Below are 22,585 nucleotides of genomic sequence, written 5' to 3' on the forward strand. Positions count from 1 at the left end.
GGTGTGGGAGAAGACTCTTGAGAGTCCTGTGGACTGCAAGGAGATCCAACCAGTCCATCCCAAAGGAGGTCAGTCCTGGGTGCTCATTGGAAGGACTGATGCTGAAGCTGAAACTCCAATACTTTGGCCACATGATGCGAAGAGTTGACTCACTGGAAAAACCCTGATGCTGGGAGAGATTGGGGGCAGGAGGAGAAGGGGACTACAGAGGATGAGATGGCTGGATGGCATCAGTGACTTGACATGAGTCTGAGTGAACTCCGTGAGTTGGTGATGGACAGGGAGGCCTGGCATGCTGTGATTCATGGGGTTGCAGAGTCGGACACTATTGAGCAACGTAACTGAACTTGCTTCTATTTTCATGTATGCAAGGTAAGGTAGGTAAGAGTAAGTTTCTCTTTACATATAGTAAGACATCATGGAAGAGTAAGTAACAATAAATATTAGAGAGCACAGGCAGTTTAATTTTCATTGAAACTGGTGTAAACCAACTGACCTTTTTAAAGTAACATGATAGCCTTAAATCCATTCATTAATACAGTAAAATGGAAGGGGAACTAGAGACTAAGATAATACTATGTTACATTCAATTATTATTTCCTTTATTACTCAATTTCCTCCATGTTTATGCATATTTAAATAGTAATATTTACTTTTAACCTAACTAATATAAGAATTTCAAATATACATAAAGTTGATGTTAAAAATTCAAAAGGATATACATAGATATGTATATATGGATTCTCAAAATCTTAAAGCCAACACAGGCTACAAATACACACACACACACACACACACACACTTAATATTCAAGATATATGTTCCCTTTTTTTTTAAATAACACTAAAAGAGATTAAAAGAAAATCATCTCACTACTACAATCACTCATACTTATGGACTTGAGAACGATATCATCACTGAACTTTCAGATTACAAATATCTAATTTATCTTGTGCAAAATGCTACCATTTTGAAAAGTTCAGTCTAAGTGTTATTTATTGTATTAGAGCATTCAAATTCAACCAAGTAATGAAATTCTGTAATAACTGACTGACATTTCATTTAACCATTTTAGCTAAAAATACATATAGAGTTTATTTTCTTGAATAGATCATGCCAGGTGAGGCTAATCTTTACTTGATTCAGCAATCCAGAGATTATAATGTGATATATCAGAGATCTTAGTAATGAAAGTACTAGTTACTTGTAAGGCAATCTGAGTCCATGTAACTCTTTCAAACAGATTGATAAACATTCAATAAATATTGTTAAAAATACATAGCATGTTCATATTCTTAGCAAAATAAAAGAGACTTTTTTACAAAGTATTCTTCAGTTCCGTTCAGTTCAGTTGCTCAGTCATGTCCGACTCTTTGCGACCCCATGAACTGCAGCACGCCAGTCTTCCCTGTCCATCACCAACTCCCGGAGTTCACTCAAACTCATGCCCATCGAGTTGGTGACGCCACACAGCCATCTCATACTCTGTCATCCCCTTCTCCTCCTGCCCCCAATCCCTCCCAAAATTAGGGTCTTTTCCAATGAGTCAACTCATTGCATGAGGTGGCCAAAGTACTGGAGTTTCAGCTTTAGTTCATTCCTTCCAAAGAACACCCAGGACTGATGTCCTTTAGAATGGACTGGTTGGATCTCCTTGCAGTCCAAGGGACTCTCAAGAGTCTTCTCCAACACCACACCACAGTTCAAAAGCATCAAATCTTCAGCGCTCAGCTTTATTCACAGTCCAACTCTCACATCCATACATGACCACTGAATAACCAAGGCCTTGACTATTCTTAGTTCTTAGCAAAAAAAATGTTTTTCAAATATTCAACTTAATCATTAAGATCTCATTGGAATTATCGATAAAATAATTCAATTACTATGGTTATATGTGGAACACATAACTAAAATTAATACTGATGTATTAAACATGAAATTTGAGAGTGAATGAAAGATTTTTCAGATGATATTTACTTTACCAAAGGAATAAAGGATTCAAGATTTCTGGTCCAAATTTTTTTTTTTTTAAATAACACAGAGATTCTTCAATTTCCCAAGCTCTAGTATTATATCATTATCAAGAAAAACATCTGAAACTTTCCTTTTTGGCTCTGATATGCAACAGGTCAAATTTCCCACCAAGATTAACTTAAATAAAGGAGTGTGTGTGTGTGTTTGAAGGCATCAGACAACAACCCATGCTAGGATCTGAGTGGCCAAGATTGTGAAGACAAGGGAAACTCAAAGAGGTGATCATGACATCTTACACCATATATTTTTTCAATGTATTTGGTTCCCTTTTAAAACAGCATGGAACAAGAATATAAAGGCCTCAAGAAGAATTTCATTCTAAAGGAAATCAGTCCTGAATATTTACTGAAAGGACTGATGCTGAAGCTGAAACTTCAATACTTTGGCCACCTGATGTGAAGAATGGACTGATTGGAAAAGACCCCGAGGCTGGGAAAGATTGAAGACAGGAGGAGAAGGGGATGACAGATGATGAGATGCTTGGATAGCATCACGGACTCAATGGACATGAGTTTGAGCAAGTTCTGAGAGTTAGTGATAGACAGGGAAGCCTGGCGTGCTGCAGTCTATAGAGTCGCAAGAGTCAGGGCTGAGCACGACTGAGCGACTGAACTGAACTGAATTGAAGAAGAATTCCCAAGGGAAAGTAACATCCCAAGAGAGGTTTTAAAAAGATCATACATCATGACCAAATGGGCTTTATCCCAGGGATGCAAGGATTCTTCAATATATGCAAATCAATAAATGTAATACAGCACATTACCAAATTGAAAAATAAAAACCATATGATTATCTCAATAGATGCAGAGAAAGCTTTTGACAAAATTCAACATCCATTAAATGACAAAAACCCTCCTGAAAGCAGGAATAGAAGGAACATACCTCAACATAATAAAAGCTATATATGACAAACCCACAGCAAACATTATCATCCATGGTCAAAAATTGAAAGTATTTCCCCTAAAGTCAGGAACAAGAAACGATGCTCACTCTCACCACTAATATTCAACATAGTTTTGGAAGTTTTGGTCACAGCAATCAGAGTAGGAAAAGAAATAAAAGGAATCCAAATTGGAAAAGAAGAAGTAAAACTCTCACTGTTTGCAGATGACATGATCCTCTACATAGAAAACCCTAAAGACTCCACCAGAAAATTACTAGAGCTAATCAATGAATATAGTAAAGTTGCAGGATATAAAATCAACACAAAAAATCCCTTGCACTCCTATACACTAATAATAAGAAAATAGAAAGAGAAATTAAAGAAACAATTCCATTCACCATGGCAACAAAAAGAATAAAATACTTAGGAATATGTCTACCTAAAGAAAGAAAGGTCCCTGACCTTGGACGTGGGGTAGCTTACCCAGCCACCGCCCCTTACCTCGAAGTAACAGGCAAATTTGGCCTTGGAATAAGGAATGAAGCAGGGCAAAGACTAATAGAGTTTTGACAAGAAAATGCACTGGTCATAACAAACACCCTCTTCCAACAACACAGGAGAAGACTCTATACATGGTCTCACCAGTTGGTCAACACTGAAATCAGATTGATTATATTCTTTGCAGCCAAAGATGGAGAAGCTCTATACAGTCAGCAAAAACAACTGGGAGATGACTGTGGCTCAAACCATGAACTCCTTATTGCCAAATTCAGACTTAAATTGAAGAAAGTAGGGAAAACCACTAGACCATTCAGGTATGACCTAAATCAAATCCCTTATGATTATACAGTGGAAGTGAGAAATAGATTTAAGGGCCTAGATCTGATACATAGAGTGCCTGATGAACTATGGACTGAGGTTCATGACCTTGCACAGGAGACAGGGATCAGGACCATCCCCATGGAAAAGAAATGCAAAAAAGCAAAATGGCTGTCTGGCGAGGCCTTACAAATAGCTGTGAAAAGAAGAGAAGCAAAAAGCAAAGGAGAAAAGGAAAGATATAAGCATCTGAATGCAGAGTTCCAAAGAATAGCAAGAAGAGATAAGAAAGCCTTCCTCAGGGATCAATGCAAAGAAATAGAGGAAAACAGCAGAATGGGAAAGACTAGAGGTCTCTTCAAGAAAATTAGAGATATCAAGGGAATATTTCATGCAAAGATGGGCTCGATAAAGGACAGAAATGGTATGGACCTAACAGAACAAGAAGATATTAAGAAGATGTGGCAAGAATACACAGAAGAACTGTACAAAAAAGATCTTCATGACACAGATAATCACGATAATGTGATCACTGACCTAGAGCCAGACATCCTGGAATGTGAAGTCAAGTGGGCCTTAGAAAGCATCACTACGAACAAAGCTAGTGGAGGTGACGGAATTCCAGTTGAGCTATCCAAATCCTGAAAGATGATGCTGTGAAAGTGCTTCACTCAATATGCCAGCAAATTTGGAAAACTCAGCAGTGGCCACAGGACTGGAGAAGGTCAGTTATCATTCCAATCCCAAAGAAAGGCAATGCCAAAGAATGCTCAAACTACCGCACAATTGCACTCATCTCACATGCTAGTAAGTAATGCTCAAAATTCTCCAAGCCAGGCTTCAGCAATATGTGAATCGTGAACTTCCTGATGTTCAAGCTGGTTTTAGAAAAGGCAGAGGAACCACAGATCAAATTGACAATATCCGCTGGATCATGGAAAAAGCAAAAGAGTTCCAGAAAAACATCTATTTCTCCTTTACTGACTATGCCAAAGCCTTTGACTGTGTGGATCACAAGAAACTGTGGAAAATTCTGAAAGAGAGGGGAATACCAGACCACCTGACCTGCCTCTTGAGAAATCTGTATGCAGGTCATGAAGCAACAGTTAGAACTGGACATGGAACAACAGACTGGTTCCAAATAGGAAAAAGAGTACGTCAAGGCTGTATATTGCCACCCTGCTTGTTTAACGTACATGCAGAGTACATCATGAGAAACGCTGGACTGGAAGAAACACAAGCTGGAATCAAGATTGCCGGGAGAAATATCAACAACTTCAGATAAGCAGATGACACCACCCTTATGGCAGAAAGTGAGGAGGAATTAAAAAGCTTCTTGATGAAAGTGAAAATGGAGAGTGAAAATGTTGGCTTAAAGCTCAACATTCAGAAAACGAAGATCATGGCATCCGGTCCCATCACTTCATGGGAAACAGATGAGGAAACAGTGGAAACATGGTCAGACTTTATTTTCTGGGGCTCCAAAATTACTGTAGATGGTGACTGCAGCCATGAAATTAAAAGACGCTTACTCCTTGGAAGGAAAGTTATGTCCAACCTAGATAGCATATTCAAAAGCAGAGACATTACTTTACCAACAAAGGTCCATCCAGTCAAGGCTATGGTTTTTCCTGTGGTCATGTATGGATGTGAGTTTGGACTGTGAAGAAGGCTGAGCTCCGAAGAATTGATGCTTTTGAACTGTGGTGTTGGAAAAGACTCTTGAGAGTCCCTTGGACTGCAAAGAGATCCAGCCAGTCCATTCTGAAGGAGATTAGCCCTGGGATTTCTTTGGAAGGAATGATGCTAAAGCTGAAACTCCAGTACTTTGGCCACCTCATGTGAAGAGTTGACTCATTGGAAAAGACTCTGATGCTGGGAGGGATTGGGGGCAGGAGGAGAAGGGGACGACAGAGGATGAGATGGCTGGATGGCATCACTGACTGGATGGATGTGAGTCTGAGTGAACTCCGGGAGTTGGTGATGGACAGGGAGGCCTGGCGTGCTGTGATTCATGGGGTCGCAAAGAGTCGGACACGACTGACGAACTGAACTCAAGTGAACTGAACTGAAATAAAAAAAAGACCTATTTGTATAAAACTATAAAACAGTGGTGAAAGAAATCAAAGAGGACACAAATAGATGGAGAAATACACCGTGTTCATGGATCGGAAGAATCAATAAAGTGAAAATGAGTATACTACCCAAAGCAATCTATAGATTCAGTGCAATCCCTATCAAGCTACCAGTGGTATTTTCACAGAGCTAGAACAAATAATTTCACAATTTGTATGGAAATACAAAAAACCTCGAATAGCCAAAGCAATCTTGAGAAAGAAGAATGGAACTGGAGTATTCAACCTGCCTGACTTCAGGCTCTACTACAAAGCCACAGCCATCGAGACAGTATGGTACTGGCACAAAGACAGAAATAAATCATTGGAACAAAATAGAAAGCCCAGAGATAAATCCAATTTTTGATAAAGGCACCAATCTTTGATAAAGGAGGCAAGAATATACAATGGAGAAAAGACAATCTCTTTAACAAGTTGTGATGGGAAAACTGGTCATCCACTTGTAAAAGAATGAAACTAGAACACTTTCTAACACCATACATAAAAATAAACTCAAAATGGATTAAATATCTAAATGTAAGATCAGAAACTATAAAACTCCTAGAGGAGAACATAGGCAAAACACTTTCTGACATACATCACAGCAGGATCCTCTATGACCCACCTCCCAGAATATTGGAAATAAAAGCAAAAATAAACAAATGGGACCTAATTAACCTTAAAAGCTTCTGCACATCAAAGGAAAATATAAGCAAGATGAAAAGACAGCCTTCAGAATGGGAGAAAATAATAGCAAATGAAGCAACTGACAAAAAATTAATCTCGAAAGTATACAAACAGCTCCTGCAGCTCAATTCCAGAAAAATAAATGACCCAATCAAAAAATGGACCAAAGAACTAAACAGACATTTCTTCAAAGAAGACATACAGATGGCTAACAAACACATGAAAAGATGCTCAACAGCACTCATTATTAGAGAAATGCTAATCAAAACCACAATGTGGTACCATTCCATGCCAGTCAGAATGGCTGCTATCCAAAAGCCTACAAGCAATAAATGCTGGAGAGGGTATAAAGAAAAGGGAACCCTCCCACACTGTTCATGGGAATGCAAAGTAGTACAGCCACTATGGAGAACAGTGTGGAGATTCCTTAGAAATCTGGAAATAGAATTGCCATATGACCCAGCAACCCCACTGCTGGGCATACACACTGAGGAAACCAGAATTGAAAGAGACACGTGTACCCCAATGTTCATCACAGCACTGTTTATAATAGCCAGGACATGGAAGCAACCTAGATGTCCATCAGCAGATGAATGGATAAGAAGGCTGTGGTACATATACACAATGGAGTTTTACTCAGCCATTAAAAAGACTACATTTGAATCAGTTCTAATGAGGTGGATGAAACTGGAGCCTATTATACAGAGTGAAGTAAGCCAGAAAGAAAAATACCAATACAGTATAATACAACATATATATGGAATTTAGAAAGACGGTAATGATAACCCTGTATAAGAGATAGCAAAAGAGACACAGATGTATAGAACAGTCTTTTGGACTCTGTGGGAGAGGGCGAGGGTGGGATGATTTGAGAGAATGGCACTGATATATGTATATTATCATATGTGAAATGAATCACCAGTCTAAGTTTGATGGATGATACAGGATGCTCGGGGCTGGTGCACTGGGATGACCCAGAGGCATGGGACAGGGAGGGAGATGGGAGGGGGATTCAGGATGTGGAACACATGTACACCCGCGGTGGATTCATGTCAATGATTGGCAAAACCAATACAATATTGTAAAGTAATTAACCTCCAATTAAAATAAATAAATTTATATTTAAAAAAAAGTCTCATAGGGTTTGAAAAACAATAACTGTACTTTATGGCTACAAAAGCTGCCTGGACTTGAGAGGACAAGATCCTGAAGTAACAAGAGCCTAAAGAATTGAATGTGACCTGTTATAGTTCTCCACTCTAAACACCTGCCAATTTCCAAGAAGTACTTCTGGGAAAGATTGAGGGCAGGAGGAGAAGGGGATGACAGAGGATGAGATGGTTGGATGCCATCACTGACTCAATGGACATGGTTTGGGTGGACTCTGGGATTTGGTGATGGATAGGTAGGCCTGGCGTGCTGCAGTTCATGGGGTCACAAAGAGTCAGACACAACTGAGCGACTGAACAGAACAGAACAGAACAGAACCATCTAAGTAGAGGGCAACAACTAAGAAAGTAGCTGAGAAGCTAAGTGAACTATGGCAGTCTCATGTGCTAAGCAGACAAGTTTAGATTCCAACAATGAAGAGGTCCCCACATATGCCTCTGGTTCTCATTGGGACTCTACTTGTAAGTGAAAATCAAAATTAGACCAAGCCATATGAAGAACGAAATCTCATCTTTAATCTACTCAATCTCTAATTGGATTAAAATTATATTCTCCTAATCTATCTTCCTGGAGAAGGCAATGGCACCCCACTCCAGTACTCTTGCCTGGAAAATCCCATGAACGGAGGAGTCTGGTAGGCTGCAGTCCATGGAGTTGCTAAGAGTCCGACATGACTGAGCGACTTCACTTTCACTTTTCACTTTCATGCATTGGGGAAGGAAATGGCAACCCACTCCAGTATTCTTGCCTACAGAATCCCAGGGACAGGCGAGCCTGGTGGGCTGCCATCTATGGGATCGCACAGAGTTGGACACGACTGAAGTGACTTAGCAGCAGCAGCAGCAATCTATCTTCCTGCTGGGAAAAAAATTAATATGTTATTCTTAGTCACTCAATCATGTCCAACTCTTTGCAACCCCGTGGACTGTAGCCTGCCCAGCTCCTCTGTCCATCAGGATTCTCTAGGCAAGAGTACTGGAGTGGGTTGCCATGCCCTCCTCCAGATCGTCCCAACCCAGGGACTGAACCCATGTCTCCCACATTGCAGGCACATTCTTTACTGTCTGAGCCACTTTTTAATATTAGTTAAAAATATCACTGTTGGAAGAAAATATCACTCAGGTAGTCTGCATTTTTATTATACAATATTGAGGAATTGATCAAAAATTATTAAGCATTAAAAGAAATAGGACACAGGGAATGGGTTAGCATAAAAATATATTCCATTATTTTATCTGTTGTGTGGGTTTAGAAGCAATCAAAACCACTAGTAATGAACAGGCCCAATATCCAGATTTTGGTTTTTAATACCAATTAAAGAAACCAGGGCTCCTTAGAGACATGACCAATTCCAGGTCTCAGGAAATATACAAGAGAAGTCTGATGCTTCTTATAATGTCAGGGGGTAAGGAAGTGCTAAAAAAGAAAGAAAACGGGGACTGCGGCATCTCAAATGGACATAGCAGCAAACTGAGTTTCCAATGGCCAAATCTGCAACAATTTAGGCAATAAATAAAGAGTAAAATAATTATTAACTTAATATATAACAGACAAATCTCCTACAAAGAAAATTCCAAATAATCTATGCAGATATTTTGTTCTTAAAGAGATAGAAAATAACTCCCCTCCCTCAAGGATGGGCTGACCAAAAGTGATTTCTCTTCAAAGAACACCGTATGGATAGCGATATAAAAAACAACACTTTACATTGGTGAAATCTGTCAATCACTTCTTTAGTAAGGTGACTGAGATTAACATCAACAATGACAAATCACTTTGGTGGCATACACCCTTGATATGACGTGATGAGAATGGTACCTTACAGATGTGTTCTTTTTCCAAAAAAAAGAAAGATAACTCCAGTCTAACCATGCAAAAATAACAAATTCCAGTACAGTAAAATCTTTGATATACCTGACAATTATTCTTCAATTGATCACCAACAACATGAAATATTTGAGAAAATGAGGAGCCTAAGGTGACCTGACAACTAAATGTATCCTGGAATAGGAAAAAAAAAAAAAAGAGGACATTATTTAAAAATTAAGAAAATCTGAACAAAATATGTACTTTAATAATAATGCATGAATATAGATCATTCTGTATGATGAATAAACCAAAATAATGTAAAATGTAAATAACAGGGGAATTGTGCATGGGGATATATGAGAACTCTCTGTACTATCTTCAAAACTTTTCTATAAATAAAAAACTATTCTAAAACAAGGAGGATAGTTTATTTTAAAAAGACACAGGAACAAAAATAAAAACTAAAAATTTAAAAAAAGATCCACAAGTGTTTCAGAAGTTGGAGCAATCAGAGATTTCAAAATAACTGTGATTAATAGTAAGAAAAAATAGGATAACATGGTGAATTTCACAAAAGCACCAGAACCTATTTTACCCATCAAATAATGGCTATAAAACTAAACAATGTAGTAACTGAAATCAGGGCTGAATAGCAAATAAGAATCTATTAAAGAGAGGTTTACCAAAGTAAAAGACAAGTGACTAGAAGACATTGAAACTGATGCACAAGGCAGGCAGAATGATTAATTTATAGCCAGTTTGTTGGAAAAGCAATCACACATACACACACACACACACACAACATATTGTCTCATACCATCCTTTTAAACTTCATTGTGAGAAAGCTTTTCCTCACTGAATTAAAATCTCTAGCAAAAACAATGACTACCGTGGTTTTAAAGATAGCTTCACATTTTTACTATAAATTTACTTCTGCACATCTCCTAGTCCCATACAATAATGTTACTTCCATGTAAGAATATAAACTAGACTTCAATTTTTCTTCCTTGTTCCAGTTGTAAGCTGTTTCAGATTTTAAACCAACAACTGGGAAGAAGCTAGAGGTCTTTCCCCCATCCTCTTTATCCACCCCTCCTTTACTCCCTAGCAGCTGTTTCTCTGCCTTAATAGGGCTAGAAAAATAAGGAGAGGCATAAAATAGAGAACTTCTTTCTCGGCTGTTGTGTTTCCAGTTTGTTGGTTTTGGAAGATGATTAAAGCTGACTTTTTCTATTCAAGAGACACTCTGGAGCTTGCCAACTAGGCCCTGCATCAGGTTCCTTCCTGCAGGTCCCCACAAGGATTTACCACTATTCCTGGTAGTTGTTCCCTTGGTATCTCTAAATTTTCTTGAAAAAATCTCTAGCATTTCCCATTCTATTTTTTTCCTCTATTCATTTGCACTGTTAACAAGGCAACATTTCATGCAAAGATGGGCACAAAAAAGGACAGAAGAAATATGGACCTAACAGCAGCAGAAGATATTAAGAAGTGGTGGCAAGGATACACAGAAGAACTGTACAAAAGAGATCTTCATGACCCAGATAACCACGATGGTGTGATCACTCACCTAGAGCCAGACATCCTGGAAGGGAAGTCAAGTGGGCCTTAGGAAGCATCACTACAAACAAAGCTAGTTCAGGTGATGGAAGTCCAGCTGAGCTAGTTCAAATTCTAAAAGAAGATGCTGTTAAGTGCTACACTCATTATGCCAGCAAGTTTGGAAAACTCAGCAATGGCCAAAGGAAGGGAACAGGTCAGTTTTCATTTCAATCCCAAAGAAGGGCAATAACAAATAATGTTCAAACTACCACACAATTGTGCTTTTTTTACATGCTAGCAAGGTTATGCTAAAAATCCTTTAAGCTAGGCTCCAGTAGTATGGGAACTGAGAACTTCAAGATGTGCAAGCTGGGTTTCAAAAAGGCAGAAGAACCAGAGATCAAATTGCAAGCTTTCATTCGATCATAGAGAAAGCAAGGGAATTCCAGAAAAACATTAAAAAATATGCTTCACTGATTTCATGAAAGGCATGCAAATCAAGACTACCATGAAATACTAGTGTGTATACACTTCAAAACAAAAACCCAATAATTTTGGTGGTGATAAGAATGTGGACCACCTGTAATTCTCAAATACTATCTATGTAAATGTAAATTAATTTTACTACTTTGAAAAAGCACTTGTCATTAGCCACTAAAGTTAAATGTATATGTGTTATAACCAGCAATTCCACTCATAGGAATATACACAACAGAAACAAGTGCATGTGTACATAGGGTTGCAAAGAGTCAGACATGACAAGCACCTTAGCATGCACGCAGGTGCAAAGAAGATATTTATTAAAATATACGTAATGGGTAAGGAACAGTGGAAACAGTGTCAGACTTTATTTTTCTGGGCTCCAAAATCACTACAGATGGTGACTGCAGCCATGAAATTAAAAGACGCTTGCTCCTTGGAAGGAAAGTTATGACCAACCTAGATAGCATATTCAAAAGCAGAGACATTACTTTGCCAACAAAGGTCCGGCTAGTCAAGGCTATGGTTTTTCCTGCGGTCATGTATGGATGTGAGAGTTGAACTGTGAAGAAGGCTGAGCACCGAAGAATTGATGCTTTTGAACTGTGGTGTTGGAGAAGACTCTTGAGAGTCCCTTGGACTGCAAGGAGATCCATCCAGTCCATTCTGAAGATCAGCCCTGGTATTTCTTTGGAAGGAATGATGCTAAAGCTGAAACTCCAGTATTTTGGCCACCTCATGCCAAGAGTTGACTTATAGGAAAAGACTAATGCTGGGAGGGATTGGGGGCAGGAGGAGAAGGGGACGACAGAGGATGAGATGGCTGGATGGCATCGCTGACTTGATGGACGTGAGTCTGAGTGAACTCTGGGAGTTGGTGATGGACAGGGAGGCCTGGCGTGCTGCGATTCATGGGGTCGCAAAGAGTCGGACACGACTGAGCGACTGATTTGATCTGATCTGAATGGGTTTAAGCGCCGGCGGCTGCGACCAGCGCGCTAAGCACCGCCGAGAGGAGCCACCCCACCGAGGTCAGGGGCAAAAGGCGGGAGGACCCCGTGCCCGAAGGACAGCGACCAAGAGGAGTTACCCCACATCTTAGGTTAGGAGCAGCAGCCGAGAGTACCGGACTGTGATGGCGCAGGAATGGCCGAGAGGAGCTACCCAGCGTCCAAGGTCAGGGGCTGCGACGAGAGGAGTTACCCTGCATCCTAGGTCAGGGGTGGCGGCTGGGAGGAGCTACCCCACGCCCCCACGCCAAGGACAGGGGCGGGGTCCAGGACGACCAACCCCACATCCAAGAATCCGTGGCTGCGAGGGCGCAGGAGGGCCTAGAGGAGCTATCCCACGTTGAAGGTCAGGATGGGCGGCAGTGAGGATATACCTCTCGTCCAAGGTAAGGAGGAATGGCTGCACTTTGCTGGAGCAGCCATGGAGAGATACCCCACACCCAAGGTAAGAAAACCCAAGTAAGACGGTAGGTGTTGCAAGAGGGCATCAGAGGGCAGACACACTGAAACCATACTCACAGAAAACTAGCCAATCTAATCACACTAGGACCACAGCCTTGTCTAACTCAATGAAACTAAGCCATGCCCATGGGGTGACCCAAAATGGGCGGGTCATGGTGGAGAGATCTGACAGAATGTAGTCCACTGGAGAAGGAAGTGGCAAACCACTTCAGTATTCTTGCCTTGAGAACCCTATGAACAGTATGAAAAGGCAGAATGATAGCATACTGAAAGAGGAACTCCCAGGTCAGTAGGTGCCCAGTATGTTACTGGAGATCAGTGGAGAAATAACTCCAGAAAGAATAGAGGGATGGAGCCAAAGCAAAAAGAATACCCAGCTGTGGATGTGACTGGTGATAGAAGTAAGGGCCGATGCTGTAAAGAGCAATACTGCATAGGAACCTGGAATGTCAGGTCCATGAATCAAGGCAAATTGGAAGTGGTCAAACAAGAGATGGCAAGAGTGAATGTCGACATTCTAGGAATCAGCGAACTGAAATGGACTGGAATGGGTGAATTTAACTCAGATGACCATTATATCTACTACTGTGGGCAAGAATGCCTTAGAAGAAATGGAGTAGCCATCAAGGTCAACAAAAGAGTCCGAAATGCAGTACTTGGATGCAATCTCAAACACAACAGAATGATTTCTGTTCGTTTCAAAGGCAAACCATTCAATATTACAGTAATCCAAGTCTATGCCCAACCAGTAACGCTGAAGAAGCTGAAGTTGAACGGTTCTATGAAGACCTACAAGACATTTTAGAATTAACATCCAAAAAAGATGTCCTTTTCATTATAGGGGACTGGAATGCAAAAGTAAGAAGTCAAGAAACACCTGGAGTAACAGGCAAATTTGGCCTTGGAATACGGAATGAAGAAGGGCAAAGGCTAATAGAGTTTTGCCAAGAAAATGCACTGGTCATAGAAACACCCTCTTCCAACAACACAAGAGAAGACTCTATACATGGACATCACCAGATGGTCAACACCAAAATCAGATTGACTATATTCTTTGTAGCCAAAGATGGAGAAGCTCTCTACAGTCAGCAAAAACAACTGGGAGATGACTGTGGCTCAAACCATGAACTCCTTATTGCCAAATTCAGACTTAAATTGAAGAAAGTAGGGAAAACCACTAGACCATTCAGGTATGACCTAAATCAAATCCCTTATGATTATACAGTGGAAGTGAGAAATAGATTTAAGGGCCTAGATCTGATACACAGAGTGCCTGATGAACTATGGACTGAGATTCGTGACATTATACAGGACACAGGGATCAAGACCATCCCTGTGGAAAAGAAATGCAAAAAAGCAAAATGGCTGTCTGGCGAGTCCTTACATATAGCTGTGAAAAGAAGAGAAGTAAAAGCAAAGGAGAAAAGGAAAGATATAAGCATCTGAATGCAGAGTTCCAAAGAATAGCAAGAAGAGATAAGAAAGCCTACTTCAGCAATCAATGCAAAGAAATAGAGGAAAACAACAGAATGGGAAAGACTAGAGATCTCTTCAAGAAAATCAGAGATACCAAAGGAATATTTCATGCAAAGATGGGCTCGATAAAGGACAGAAATGTATGGACCTAACAGTAGCAGAAGATATTAAGAAGAGATGGCAGGAATACACAGAAGAACTATACAAAAAAGATCTTCATGACCCAGATAATCACGATGGTGTGATCACTGACCTAGAGCCAGACATCCTGGAATGTGAAGTCAAGTGGGCCTTAGAAAGCATCACTACGAACAAAGCTAGTGGAGGTGATGGAATTCCAGTGGAGCTATTCCAAATCCTGAAAGATGATGCTGTGAAAGTGCAGCACTCAATATGCCAGCAAATTTGGAAAACTCAGCAGTGTTCACAGGACGGGAACAGGTCAGTTTTCATTCCAATCCCAAAGAAAGGCAATGCCAAAGAATGTTCAAACTACCGCACAATTGCACTCATTTCACATGCTAGTAAAGTAATGCTCAAAATTCTCCAAGCCAGGCTTCAGCAATATGTGAACCGTGAACTTCCAGATGTTCAAGCTGGTTTTAAAAAAGGCAGAGGAACCACAGATCAAATTGCCAACAACCGCTGGATCATGGAAAAAGCAAGAGAGTACCAGAAAAACATCTATTTCTGCTTTATTGACTATGCCAAAGCCTTTGACTGTGTGGATCACAATAAACTTTGGAAAATTCTGAAAGAGATGGGAAAACCAGACCACCTGATCTGCCTCTTGAGAAATTTGTATGCAGGTCAGGAAGCAACAGTTAGAACTGAACATGGAACAACAGACTGGTTCCAAATAGGAAAAGAAGTACATCAAGGCTGTATATTGTCACCCTGTTTATTTAACTTCTATGCAGAGTACATCATGAGAAACGCTGGACTGGAAGAAACACAAGCTGGAATCAAGATTGCCAGGAGAAATATCAATAACCTCAGATATGCAGATGAAACCACCCTTATGGCAGAAAGTGAAGAGGAATTAAAAAGCTTCTTGATGAGTGAAAGTGGAGAGTGAAAAAGTTGGCTTAAAGCTCAATATTCAGAAAACAAAGTTCATGGCATCCGGTCCCATCTCTTCATGGGAAACAGATGGGGAAACAGTGGAAATAGTGTCAGACTTTATTTTTTGGGGCTCCAAAATCATTGCAGATGGTGACTGCAGCCATGAAATTAAAAGACGCTTACTCCTTGGAAGGAAAGTTATGACCAACCTAGATAGCATATTCAAAAGCAGAGACATTACTTTGCCAACAAAGGTCCGTCTAGTCAAGGCTATGGTTTTTCCTGTGGTCGTGTATGGATGTGAGAGTTGGACTGTGAAGAAGGCTGAGCACCGAAGAATTGATTCTTTGAACTGTGGTGTTGGAGAAGACTCTTGAGAGTCCCTTGGACTGCAAGGAGATCCAACCAGTCCATTCTGAAGGAGATCAGCCCTGGGATTTCTTTGGAAGGAATGATGCCAAAGCTGAAACTCCAGTACTTTGGCCACCTCATGCGAAGAGTTGACTCATTGGAAAAGACTCTGATGCTGGGAGGGATTGGGGGCAAGCGGAGAAGGGGACGACAGAGGATGAGATGGCTGGGTGGCATCACTGACTCAATGGATGTGAGTCTGAGTGAACTCCGGGAGTTGGTGATGGACAGGGAGGCCCGGCGTGCTGCGATTCATGGGGTTGCAAATAGTCGGACACGACTGAGCGACTGATCTGATCTGAATGGGTTTATTCATAGTATCCTGAAACTGTAAATCATTCAAATGCCTGTCAAAAGAAGAATGGGTAAGTAAATTATATATTTGTACAAGGGAATACTATATAGCAATGAGGAAAGAATGGAGTAGAGCAACAGGCAACAGTAGGAATGAATCTCACAGGTGTCATGTTGAACAAAAGAAGCTAGTCCCATATGCACATTTCAATGAGTAATGAGCAATGCCATAATCTGGAAAGAATGCTAATATTAACATGTTATATTGAAAATAACAATAAAATCTAAATGTATGCAATTAATATGCAAATTATTAAAAATGAAAACAAATGCTTTCCACATTAAAAATTCCATAGTCCTCTCTTTCATCAAGTAAAAGAACACTGGAAATGTTACAAAGCCTGCTTTTCCTCTTTGGTGCTCCTGTTTATAATAGGCTTTACAATTTCAGACACACATAAAAACAAAAATCGAAAAAGATCATACTCAACGTATAATAGTCAGCAATGCTGCTTGCCGGCTGAAGTACACTTCTTTCTGGCATATTTGTTATCTTTTTTGACCACCTATTAGATAGCATATCCTTTGTACACCCCATGGTTTTGCTTTCTCACAAACACAGACTGATATTTATTTTTCTGTGCTGCATTTCTTTCTTCCTTTAAAGTCATGCTGAAGACATAAATTACTCAACAGTCCAACTAGATATGTCTGTTAGTTTTCCAGTGCTCCTGCCACTTTTGCATTAGATCCCATATAGATGTCATCACAGTGTACTACATATTTAGACTGATAATGTACATCCCTTCCTACCTCCTGCCTTTTGTAAGTGTATGGGCCCATTTGAAGCATAGAAAGTTCTCACTGATTTAGATAACATTTCATTGATCCAAAGAAACAAATAAGAACAACAAAAAATCAGTGATTCTGAGCCTTTCTCCTTTATTTTGCCAGAAAAGAGACAGCATTGATTACAGTGACGGAAAAAAAAAGATTGCTGTCTCTCACCATTCCCAGGGGCAGGAGCCCTGCCACTTCCCAAAGGGGATACTCTGCCTGGTGACCCAGCATCCAGGAATTCAACACACACTGAATGACGTCTCACGCTTGTTGAAGAAAAAGATTCCAGACAAGGTCTGTTTTCAGGGTGCTTGACAGTTAATAACACTGATCAAGAAAAGAATAAGCAACTTATATTGTAAACATCTGTGCTTTAGCCTAGTATTTCTTAATTCTATGCATTTGTAACCCCAGTGAAGGAACTACCCCTTGACATCTTATTTAGGTATAAGAGTGAACAATAGTCTAGAAATTAAATGAACTCCAGGAGCAGGAAAATTGCTGTATATCCTTTTTAAAAATAAATTGAAAGATGATACCAAGTACAGCACTGTATTTTTCTCTCACGTATTTAATTCTTGGCTATGTGGCCTTTTGCTGAACTCAAACAACAAAACCTGCAACAGTATCTTGACTGAAACCAAATATCACAGTAAAAAGTGCCAGCAGGATCAATATGAACACCTCTAGCTGCAGCAGAAAACGTCCCTGCATTCAGTCCCCGGTGCCCCTGGCACAGCACTGATGCCCACAGCAGACTTTGGACAGTGTTTGGCAAGCACTGGTTGTGGGAGACGTGATGAAGAGGCAGGCCCGTGAGACCTTTCACGTTCAGGGAACAGCAGTGGAGTCACAGCAGGAATCATCAGACGACTGGAGTCAGGAAGACGAGAAATGGCCACAGCTACATGTACAAGTACAAAGTCTAAGGGCAAAACTAGAATCCATGGGACTTTAAACAACCATCTAGAGTAATCTGAAGGGTGCTCAAATTCCAATTAAGCAACAATGGGTGAATTTAGGCAAATTTTTCTGTTACTGATTTTGAAAGGTAGTTCTATCATTCACTCGTATAATCTTGGAAAATGCAGCTCTCTGCACTTGAGTTTATTCATTTATAAAATATGAATGATAATAACAGTGACATATTATAGGATCCAATAGCAGGATTTTAAGGAGATTACACAAGGCCTGGTAAAATATGGCATAGTAAATCACAAACACTATAATGTCAGTTGCTATTATTATTATATTAAATAATTTTATATCCAGAATGTTGTGTTCTGATGAATATGTTATATTCTCAATAAATATTTTATGACACTATGGCAGATAGGAGAACCCATAGTACAGAAAGCTGAAACATTAGAAAGTGAACAAAAAAGTTGACAAGGGCAGCAACTGCTGTTCATTTTTAAATTCCAAGCAAATAATAAAAATGGACAGGTAAGTGCACTGACTGACTGTGTATTTAAGACATACTTTAAAGTTAGTTCAGGTAGGCAGGTTTTAGAATGTGATAAATGAATTAAACTGTGTTGGTTTCAAACTGTCACTGCTAGAATCTAACTCAAATTTAAGCAGCAATTTAAACAGTATAAAAGATTACCCTCATCGGTCCTCCATAATCTTAACCTTTGGAGCTTTCTACAGAATAGATAGTAAATTGAATTAATTATTAGATTTTCACCTTGGGGACCTAGGTAGAATTTGGCTGCTCAGAAGACAGCTAATGAGATTGGTAGCATCATTTCAGTCCCCAGTGTACTCTAATCCTCAACACATATCCACCTGTCGTCTTTTCCAATGTCTTCTTTTTAGTGAATAAATATCTAAGAAGTCAAGAGTTGGCTGACATTTAAAATCCTCTTTGTGAAATGACATAGTGTGTATACCAGTGAGGTCAGAACAATGTCATGTGTAGGAGGTCACAGGGAAATAAAAGAAAGAAAGAAGCTAAAAGTAATCTCCAACAATAGGATTGATTCTAATTTGTTCCCATTATTCATGGAGCACATTCCTATTTCTAACACCAAAGTAAGCAACCCATTATATATTCATTTATTGACTCATTTAAAATTTATTTATATATTCAATAAGCATTGATGAGTGAGTACCATATGCTAATTTGTGTGGGTTTTGGGTACTTATCATTGTGGAACTTACTGCCTAGCGGGACATAAAACCAAGTTAATAGACAATTTAATTATTGTGTGATAAGAGATGTTAAAGAAGTATGAAGTTACATAATCTGAATTGAGAAGAGTCAAACAGGCTTCTTGGAGGAAATGACATCTACAATGAACCATGAGGAATGCACAGGCATTAATCAGCCTTGGAAAGGAAATGAGGGTCTAGACAAAGGTATCCCAGGAAGAAGAAATGGAATGTACACAGTCCTGGAACATTAAGTAATTGGGCAGAGCTGCAACCTAAGCATTAGAAGCAGTGTTAAGAGAAGACAATGAAGAGAAAAATAGACTCCATACATTGTAAGACATTTAAAGAAATGTGGGTTACATCCTGAAAGCAAGGTTAACATATAAAATGTTGTCTGTAAGACGGTAAACTTATAAAATTTGTATCTTAGATAATCCTGGCTGAACTGATAAAGAAAGCATTAGTGCTAGACAGGATTTGAGCTTGACACATATATAAGGTGGATCTTGCAAGGAATCAAGTAACAGATCACAGTGAACTAATTAGGGCAACAATGATGGGAAAATAAAAAGGGCGAACTTCATTGAGAGATATTTGATGCATCAAGAGTACTGATGAATAGGTGAGTGTGAAGAAAAAGACATGGGATAAAGTTAAAAGCCCAGCTTTCTTTTTTAATCCAACAAGTAGTGGGTGTTTTGGGTGTTGAAAAAATTAAAATCGAAGATACATACATATATTTTAGCAACCTACTGGAGGCTGATTTTCCATGGGATTCTCATATTTCTGCATGTCTTCTGTTTCAGACCACTTTTGCTTGGATGTTTGTATAGCAAAGAGATTCAGAAAACTTACTGCCTGCCTCCTGGGCAGAGCAAAGATTCGTTAATAAAGGTAATGCCTTTCTGCAGGGAAAAGTTGGGCTAGTTGTTACTTGTTCAGTTGCTAAGTCGCGTCTGACTCTACGACCCCATGGACCACAGCACACCAGGCTCCCCTCTCCTTCACTAACGTATGAAGTTTGTTCAAATTCATGTCCGTTGAGTTGGTAATATTAATACTGTCTAACCGTCTCATCCTCCTTCTTTTGCTTCTTCAGCTTCAGGGTCTTTACCAACGAGTTGGCGCGTCACATCAGATGGCCAAAGTACTGGAGCTTCAGCTTCAGCATCAGTCCTCCCAATGAATATTCAAGGTTGATTTTCTTTAGGATTGAATGGTTTGATATCCATGCTGTCCAAGGGACTCTCAAGAGTCTACTCCAGCACCACAATTCAAAAGCATCAATTCTTCGGTGCTCAGCTTTCCTTATAATCCAACTCTCACATCTGTACATGACTACTGGAAAAAGCATAGCTTTTTCTACAGAACTTTATTGGCAAAGTGATGCATCTGATTTTTAATATGCTGCCTAAGATGTCATAGCTTTCCTTCCAAGGAGCAAGCATCTTTTAATTACATGGCTGTAGTCACCATTTGCAGTGATACAGGAGCCCAAGAAAAGAAAATCTGTCACTGCTTCCACTTTTTCCCTTTGTGTTTGACATAAAGTGATGGGACTGGATGCCATGATCTTAGTTTTTGAATGTTGAGTTTGGAGCCAGCTTTTTCATTCTCCTCTTTCAACATCAACAATAGACTCTTCAGTTCCACCTTACTGTCTGCCATTAGACCACTACCATGTGCATATCTAAGGTTGTTCATATTTCTCCCAGTAATCTTGACTCCAGCTTGTGCTTCATCAAGCCCCGCATTTCACATGATGTACACTTCACAGAAGTTAAGTTAGCAGGGCGATAATATACAGCCTGGTCATACTCCATCCCCAATTTTGAACCAGTCAGTTGTTCCATGTTCAGTTCTACTGTTCCTTCTTGACACATATGACATACAAGTTGCTAGCTGCTGCTGCTAGCAGCCACATTTAAAACAAGATTTCATTAGCTTAGGTTTCCTCAGCTTTGACACAGCCCTACTATGTATGAAGAATCTAATCAGGTTCTCTTGTGCATTGCCTGTTGGGAGGCAGAGATACTGAATAATAGCTTCTGAACTGAGAAAAGGCTTTGACACTGAAAAATGAAGTGGCAACTTCATAGACTGCAGTCACAAAGTTTATTGTGCCTAACTGTATACAGATGAACTCCCCAGGTTGGTAGGTGCCCAATATGCTACTGGAGAAGGGCAGAGAAATAGCTCCAAAAGGAATGAAGAGACTAAGCCAAAGTGGAAACAACACCCAATTGTGGATGTACCTGGCAGAGAAAGTAAAGTCCCATGCTGTAAAGAATAATATGGCATAGGAACCTGGAATGTTAGGTCCATGAATCACGATAAATTAGAAGTAGTCAAACAGGAGGTGGCAAGAGTGAACATCCACATTTTAGGAATCAGTGAAGTAAAACTGGAACAGGTGAATCAAATTCAGATGGCCATTATATGTAGTAGATATAATGTGAGCAAGAATCCCTTAGAAGAAATGGAGTAGCCCGCATAGTCAACAAAAGAGTCTGAAATGCAGCACTCGGGTGCAATATCAAAAATGATAGAATAATCTCAGTTCATTTTCAAGGCAAAATGATTCACTGTCACAGTAAATCCAAGTCTATGCCCCAACCACTAATGTCGAAGAAGCTGAACAGTTCTACGAAGATCTATAAGACCTCCTAGAACTAACAACAAAAAAGATGTCCTTTTCATTATAGGGGACTGGGATGCAAAGTAGGAAGTTAAAAGATACCTGAATAACAGAGAAGTTTGGCCTTGGAGTACAAAATGAAGTAGGGCAAGACTAACAAAGTTTTGCAAAGAGAATGCACTGGACATAGCAAATACCCTCTTCCAACAACACAAGAGATGACTCTACACATGGACATTACCAGGTGGTCAATACCGAAATCACATTGATTACATTATTTGCAGCTGAAGATGAAGACACTACATACAATCAGCAATAATAAGTCCCGGAGCTGACTGTGGCTCAGGTCATGAACTCCTTATCTTTAAATTCAGACTTAAATTGAAGAAAGTAGGGAAAACCACTAGGCCATTCAGCTATGACCTAAATCAAATCCCTTTTGATTATATGATGGTTGTGACAAATAGATTCAAGGACTAGATCTGATAGAGTGCCTGAAGAACCATGGACAAGGGTTCATAATATTGTACAGAAGGCAGTGATTAAAACCATACCCAAGAAAAAGAACTGCAGAAAGTCAAAATATTTATCTGAGAAGCCCTTACAAATAGCTAAGAAAAGAACAGATGCAAAAGCAAAGGAGAAAAGGAATGATATACCCATCTGAATGCAGAGGGTTCTAAATTCCATT

This window comes from Bos grunniens, chromosome 17, assembly GCF_055505025.1.
Source record: "Bos grunniens cultivar Pamir isolate PY7600 chromosome 17, Bosgru_T2T1.0, whole genome shotgun sequence".
Taxonomy (NCBI): domain Eukaryota; kingdom Metazoa; phylum Chordata; class Mammalia; order Artiodactyla; family Bovidae; genus Bos; species Bos grunniens.